Below are 7,716 nucleotides of genomic sequence, written 5' to 3'. Positions count from 1 at the left end.
ATTTTTAAGCAGTAAAATCGTTGGCCAGGCACGGTGGCTCGTGCACTTAATCCCAGCACTTTGGGAGGCTGAGGCGGGCAGATCACATGGTCAAGAGATCGAGACCATCTTGGCTAACATGATGAAACCCCGTGTCTACTAAAAATATAAAAATTGTTTTTCCAGTTACAGCACTGCACGGTGAGGTTCTCTAGTTCATGTTCACAGCCATGCAATCCAAGGGTCCACTGCAGTCCATGCAGGTCTTCGGACACAAGAAGACAGCCACAGCTGTGACGCACTGCAAACACAGCAATGGCCTCATCAAGGTGAACGGGCAGCCCCCTGGAGATGACTGAGCAGCATATGCTACAGTACAAGCTTCTGGAGCTAGGTCTGCTTCTCCACAAGGAGCGATTTGCTGGTGTGGACATCCGGGTCCTTGGGACGGGGGGTGGTCACGTGGCCCAGATTTATGTATCTGTCAGTCCACCTCCAAAGCCCTGGTGGCCTATTACCAGAACTATGTGGATGAGGCTTCCAAGAAGGAGATCAAAGGCATCCTCATCTTATATGACTGGACCCTGCTATCTGATCCCTGTTGCTGCGAGTCCACGTTTGGTGGCCCTGGTTCCTGCTCTCACTACCAGAAATCCTGCTGATAAGCCTATCATGATGACAAAATTCACCTGTTCAATAAACAGTTTTTGAGGGATTTTAAAATTTAAAAACAATTAAATTTAAAAAAATACAAAACTTACCTTAACGTGATGGTGCATGCCTGTAGTCCCAGCTACTTGGGAGGCTGAGGCAGGAGAATCACTTGAATGCCGGAGGAGGTGGAGGTTGTAGTGAGCTGAGATCACACCACTGTACTCCAGCCTGAATACAGAGTGAGACTCAAAAAAAAAAAAAAAAAAGTCAACAGAATAAAATGGTGAGAAACAAACGTGATATGTAATGTTGCATAGTGTATTTAATTAACTTGTGTATTAACTTCTCGCTGCTGTACCAAATTACTACAGATTTGATTGTTGGTTTAAAACAGCACAGATTCATTGTTTCCAAGTTCTGGAGGCCAGAGTCCAAAGCTGGTCTCACTGGGCTAAAGCCATTGTGTGAATAGGACTGGTTTCTTCTGCAGGCTCCAGGTGAAAAACTGTTTCTCTGTCTCCTCCAGCTTTTGGGAGATGCCCCAATTCCTTGGCTTGTGGCCTCTTCCTTGCATCACTCCAATCTCTTGCTTCTATCATCTCACCTTCTACTTCCTGTTATGTAGTCAAATTTTCCTCTCCCTCCCTCTTATAAGGACACACATGGTTCCATTTAGGGCCCACTGACTAATCCGGGATAATCTCCCCATCTCTATACATTCGATTTCATCGCATCTGCAAAGTATCTTTTGCCATATAAGATCACTTTCACAGGCTCCATAGAGGAGGAACTGGGCATCTTTGAGGGTCATGATTCAGTCTGCCACATACTGGTTATTGTTTCCCCCAACCCCCAATTATTCCACCAGAACATAACCTCGATGAAGGCAGGAATTAAGAAAAATTCTAAGTATAACGTGTATACAATAAATACACAAATCATGAGGGTACAGTTTGATGATTTCAAACTGAACACACTTATGCTAAAGAATCAGAATGTTAGTTAGGCTGGACATGGTGGTACATTCCTGTGGTCCCAGCTACTCAGGAGGCTGAGGCAGGAGAATCACTTGAGCTCAGGAGTTTGAGGCCAGCTTGAGCAACTTAGAGAGAGCCCATTTAAAGAAAGAAAGAAAAAGAAAGAAAGAAAGAAAAAAAGAAAGAAAGAAAAGAAAGAAAGAAAGAAAAGAAAAGAAAAAAGAAAAGAAAAGAAAAGAAAAGAAAGAAAAGAAAGGAATCAGAATGTTTCCAGCATCCTGAAACCTCCCTCAGGAGGCAGGGAAGTTCTGTTACCTATGATATACACTGTCCTTGGAACAGTGCCGGACATCAAGCAGCATTCAACAAATTCTTGGAGAATAAGTGGATGAATTCCAAGACTGTAAGTACAGACTTATACGAGTCTCAACAAGTTTTTACTTTTCTAAGCTTCAGTTTCTTCATCTGCAAAAGGAGGATCACAATAGTTTCTATATGACAAAAGTGTGGTGAGAATTAGGTGATATAAAACACATAAAGCCCCTGGCACAGATCCTGGCACATAAGAGATGCTCATCATGTGTGACAGCTCTGCTTTTGCCTCTGAGAGCTAAAGGAGCATAAGAAGAGGGAAGTTACGCATTATAGAAGTGACGACCTTGGACGTGTAGGGTTTGGAGCAAAGCTGAGGGAAGTCTGGGTGACGCTGCAGTGTTTTGGTGCCCTTAAAAGCTCCCCCAACTATAGTGAGTACAGTATCATATTTCTGAGGTACAGTAGAGGCCTCCAGATTCAGTCTTAGATGGTTAGGCTTTATGTCCCCACCCAAATCGCATCTTGAGTTATAATCCATGTGTCAAGGGGGAGATTAGATGGCAGTAATTGGCTCATGGGGGTGGTTCCCCTACGCTGTTCTTGTGATAGTGAGTTCTCACAAGATCTGACGGTTTTATAAGGGGCTCTTCTCCCTTTGGTTGGCCCTTCTCCTTCCTGTTGCCTTGTGAAAAAGGTGCCTTGCTTCCCCTTCACCTTCTGTCAAGATTAGAAGTTTCCTGAGGCTTCCCCAGCCATGCTGAACTGTGAGTCAATTAAACCTGTTTCCTTTATAAATACCCAGTCTTGGACAGTTCTTTATAGCAGTATGAAAACAAACTAATACACACTCGAATGAGTTATCCTGCTCTGTCTGGAACTACTTTCTAAGTTCCTATCCTGCTGCTCATTCCTGAGTCTTGCTCTTCTCAACCCCTTAGATAGATGACCCAGTTGCCTTTATGGGTTTTTATTTGACTCCTTCTCTTGGTGGCTCAAAGGAAAGTCTCCTTTCACCCAAAGCTCAATGTCTTCTAGATACTGTACCCTCCTTGGGTATATGCTCACCTGGAGCCACTGCACTCCAGCCTAGGTGACAGAGTAAGACTATATTTCAAAAAAATTTAAAAAAAAGAATACGTGTGATTTCATTTAGGGCCCACCTGGGTACTTCAGGATAACCCTTTCTCAAGGTTCTTAGCTTATTCTGAATTTCCTCAGTGAGGTAGTATTCACTCTATTGTCATATGGAGTAATACTTACAGGAATTAGTTAAAGAACAGAGAAGAAGCAATGTGATATATACAACAGTGAAGAGGGAGAAGGGGCAGGGATTTTGAGGGGAAAAAAATGGTCTTTTATCCAAACTCATTTTAATTGTGGTAGATTTGCCTTCTCACCCAGCGAAAAGGCCTTTGATAAAATAATGGACAAGAGTATTTACCTGATGGGCCTTGTGTCCTAAGAGTTGGGCTTTGTACCTGTGGAGCTCCTGTTGGTGCCCATACCTTGTAGATTTCCTAGGATTTAAGCTACAGGGTCAGCTCAGCCAGATTATTTTGTTGCCCTGATGGAAGACTGTGGGTTGAATTTTTCTAGGTCTCTCTCTTCTTGTCTTCTCCTCTGCCTCATCTTACTACACCTCAATGACCTACCTCTCTATAAATTGGTGTAAAAACAATTTAGGGGTTCCACTTTGTAATTCAAAAAATCATTGACTGAAAAGGAAGTGAAATATTTAAAGATATGAACATATCACACCTGGTTTTCTAAATGTTTACAAACAACTGAATCTCTGCCACAGAAGCCACAGAAAGGTCACACTCCTTCCGAAGGCTCCAAAAGAGAATCCTTCCTTGTTTCTTGAAGCTTAGGGTGGCTGTGGGTGTCACTCCAATCTCTACATCCATCTTCTGGTGTCCTTCTCCCCTCTGCATCTTCTCCTTTGTGTGTCTCTCTTATAAGAATACACGTGAGGCTGGGAGCAGTGGCTCACACCTGTAATCCCAGCACTTCAGGAGATTGAGGTGGATGGATTACTTGAGGCCAGGAGTTTAAGAACAGCCTGGCCAACATGGTGAAACCCATCTCTACTAAAAACACAAAAATTAGTGAGGCCTGGTGGTGGTCACCTATAGTAGCAGCTCCTGGGGAGGCTGAGGCATGAGAATTGCTTAAACCTTGGAGGTGAAGTTTTCAGTGAGCTGAGATGGTGGCATTGCACTCCAGCCTGGGCCACAGCATGAGACTCTGTTTCAAAAAAATTTTAAAAAAGAATACATGTGATTTCATTTAGGGCTCACCTGGGTGCTTCAGGATAACCCTTTCTCAAGGTTCTTAACATATCCTGAATTTCCCCAGTGAGGTAGTATTCGCTCTTTTGCCATATGGAGTAATACTCACAGGTTTCAGGAATCGGGGCATGGATGTGTCTTTTGGGAAACCACTATCCCACCCACTATACAACCCAGTGTTCACACAACCCCAGCTCCCTGACCCCTGGCTGTTCCTCAGACACATTTCCAAGGCCTTTTTTCCCTCTGCACGGACTGCCTCCCCACAGCCTACCCCATTGAAAGCAAAACAATCTGATCATTCTTCACCCTTGTACTTGGTTTTACAATGGCTGACTTGAATATATTTGCTTGGCTGTTGTTTTATGTCCTGTCTCCCTCAACCAGCACAAATGCTCCACAGGGCAGGGCCTTTGTTTCTGCAGCACAGGTGAGCACTCAGCACTGTTCTGTGGCCATCAGGGACCCTGGCCCTTTCTGCCTGTCTGCTCCCAAGGAAGCCTGTGACTTCCTTTCTCATGACCGCATGATCCGTGGTAGCTTCTCCAGCTCCAGCCATTCTATTGGCATCCCAGGCAGAGGGAAGGGAGCTGGAGGGAAGACAAAAGGAATTCTCTTAAAAACTCCATCCAAGAACTTCTGCTCATATCTCATTGGCCAGATCTCTGTCGTATGGTCACACCAAAGTACAAGGGCTACTGTGACTAAAGAAGGAAGTGGGAGAGAGATATGGGGAAGGAGGGAACTGGCAGACTCGGCATATCTGAGGAGCTAAGCCCAAGTCATCTCATGAATCCCAGGAGTTCATGCAAGGACTAGACCTGTTGCTTCAATTCAAGGTGGTAACAAGGGCAGAGGAGAGAGCACTGGAGTGGGAGCAAGGAGGCTGAAGTGCCAGGTCTGGCTCTCCACTAATTGCTTTGTGACTTTGGGTTACTTTCTCCATTTTCTGCACCTCTGAAGAGAGAATTGGATTAGATCTTCAGCAGCAGCAACACAATCCTCACCATCTTCATTATCATCATCACCACCATCTTCGTCTTCTTCACTATTATCTCATCACCATCTTCACCATCATCATCATTTTCACCATCTTCAACTCTTCACTCTCTTTAGATTCTTCACTAGCATCCTTATCACCATAATCTTCACTATATTTATAATCATCTTCATCAACTTCATCTTCATCATCACTAATCATCTTTACCACTTTTGTTAATATCTTCATCATCTCAGACCATCCAGCACTGTCATCCTCTTCTTCACATACTAACATCATCTTCACATCACAAGGGAGCATAAACTTCTTCACTATCTTCAGTGACATCATTATCTTCATCATCACGCCATCTTCTCCCACCATCATCACCTTCATCATCTTCTTTGTCATCTTCGTTGACATTATTGTCATCTTCATCATAATCAGTACTATCATCATCATCATCTGATAAATGTCATCTTCATGATCATCTTCATCACCATAATCATCATCACATCATCATCATCTTCATCACCATAATCATCACATCACCATCATCTTCATCACTATAATCATCACATCATCTTCATCACCATAATCATCATCACATCATCTTCCTCTTCATCACCATAATCATCATCACATCATCATCTTCACCACCATAATCATCACCACATCACCGTCATCTTCATCACCATAATCATCATCACATCATCTTCCTCTTCATCACCATAATCATCATTACATCATCATCTTTCCAGTTCTGAGCGCCTACTGTGTACCTGGCACTGTGCCAAACTGTCATGTGCATCATCTCATTAAATCTTCATTCCAATGATATCATTAGATATCATTTTCCTCCCCCACCCCATCCTCATTTTTAAAATGGGAAAACTGAGGTTTATGAAGAATAAGAGACTAGTCATGAGATTATGGCTGAAAAGTGTCAGAGCTGAAATGCAAACCAGACCTTCACATCTCCAAAGACCCCAGCTGGATTCTCTCTGTGAGGTTCCATCCTCAGCCACCACAGGCTCCATGACCCAGGAACCTCAGAGCCCTGGAGTGCTGACAGAGGTGCTATGCAAATTCCTTCATAGCCAGTTAACCCCTTCCCCTGCCCACTGCTTTGCTCCCCCCAGGCTTGAGATAGGAGCCCCTGCCTTTCCTGTCTTGGGAGAAGACTCCCTCTTCAAAGTCAACCTCCCTGGGCAGGGCCTGCCTATTGATGAGGCTTAATTGTCAAAGGGCCACATCAAAGCCTGCCAGGGTGGCTTTCTGAGAGGCAATTTACAAAACAAAAAAGATGCCTGGGCTGTGGGGAGTGGCGGGGCTGACTTGGCGAAGCCTGCTTTGTAAGTGTTGGACAAAAAGTTAGTTTTGCTGCTAAAAGAGGTCACGGAGCCACCCCGACCCCTGCAAAATCTGCACATCGAGATGGGGAGACCTGGGCTCCAGGCCGTAGCTGTCCATGCACTAGTCAGAACACAGGGGTGGAGGCCTCCCCGGCTTAGTGGAAACAGGTAAACTGAGGAAGGCACCAAGCCCGCACCTCCTCAGAAGCCAGGAAGAGTGACCTGTGGGGCCCTGGGCCCATCTGCAAGTGCCCTCAGGGGCATAGGATCCGGGGTCTCTAGGACAAAGGCCCTGGAGCTATGGCTCCTTGTGCTGACATCTGTCCTGTTAAGCCTTAGGCTATCCTTAAATGTCAATATCCATATTCTGCAGATTGGGGAACTGAGGCATAGAAGTTTCATTTCTGGCCCATTTCTTGTCCCCTCAGGTGAAACCTGGCAGAGCTGGGATCTAGACCCACAAAGCCTGGCTCTGGGCCCTGGGCCCTGGACCCTGTCTCTTTGTCTTCAGAAGTCCCAGACTGAAGTCTCCAAGCCAACTCTAGCCCTCAGGCCAGCTTTATTTGGCCAGTATTGTGTTTTCAGGGTTTTAAAGTTAGCAGCCAGTGGACGAACAATTTCCCAGTGCAGATTTCTTTGTGGCTTCTTTCTGCACTGCAGGTTGAATTGGAAACCCCTCTCAAAACTCTGGCCAGATATTTCCTGTTTGCCCCAGCAGTTTAGCACTGGTATGGACTGGGCAGAGACTCAGGGTCTGCCAGCGAGCATGGCCTCCTTTGCACGCTGCACTCTCCTGGCTCATCCTCTTAGGAGACAGCCTGGTGGTTTGGTTCCAGGTGCAGGTTCTGGAATCAAATTACCTGTGGTTCGGACGTGAGTGGCCGACTTTCCAGCAGAGGCAATCTCCCGCCCCTGTCCAGACCTCAGTGCCCTCATCTGTGAACTGGGCATGATGACAACAGCTGATGACGCTGTTGCTGTTACTGTTGCTTCTGCTATTGTTGTTGCTGCTGTTGATGCTGTTGCTGTTGTGGTGATGGTGGTGATGGTTGTTGCTGTTGCTGTTGTTGTGGTTGCTCTGAAGGAAGCAGCTGGAGTTCTGCGTTTCAGAAAGAACCTGGGGCATGGTGAAAGCTTCAAAGTGCTGGCTGCTCTCTGCTGTCACT

At 45.4% G+C, this 7,716-nt stretch overlaps 1 pseudogene; it reads left to right on the top strand.

Annotated features, from left to right (window-relative positions):
- Positions 1 to 209: 209 nt before the first annotated feature.
- LOC101042135 (small ribosomal subunit protein uS9-like) lies at positions 210 to 641 on the top strand (annotated as a pseudogene).
- The last annotated feature ends 7,075 nt before the right edge of the window (positions 642 to 7,716 follow it).

The sequence above is a fragment of the Saimiri boliviensis genome, chromosome 6 (genome assembly GCF_048565385.1).
Source record: "Saimiri boliviensis isolate mSaiBol1 chromosome 6, mSaiBol1.pri, whole genome shotgun sequence".
Classification (NCBI taxonomy): Eukaryota; Metazoa; Chordata; class Mammalia; order Primates; family Cebidae; genus Saimiri; species Saimiri boliviensis.
The sequence above is the reverse complement of the archived record's forward strand: the minus strand, read 5'-3'. Positions and strand labels throughout refer to the sequence as shown.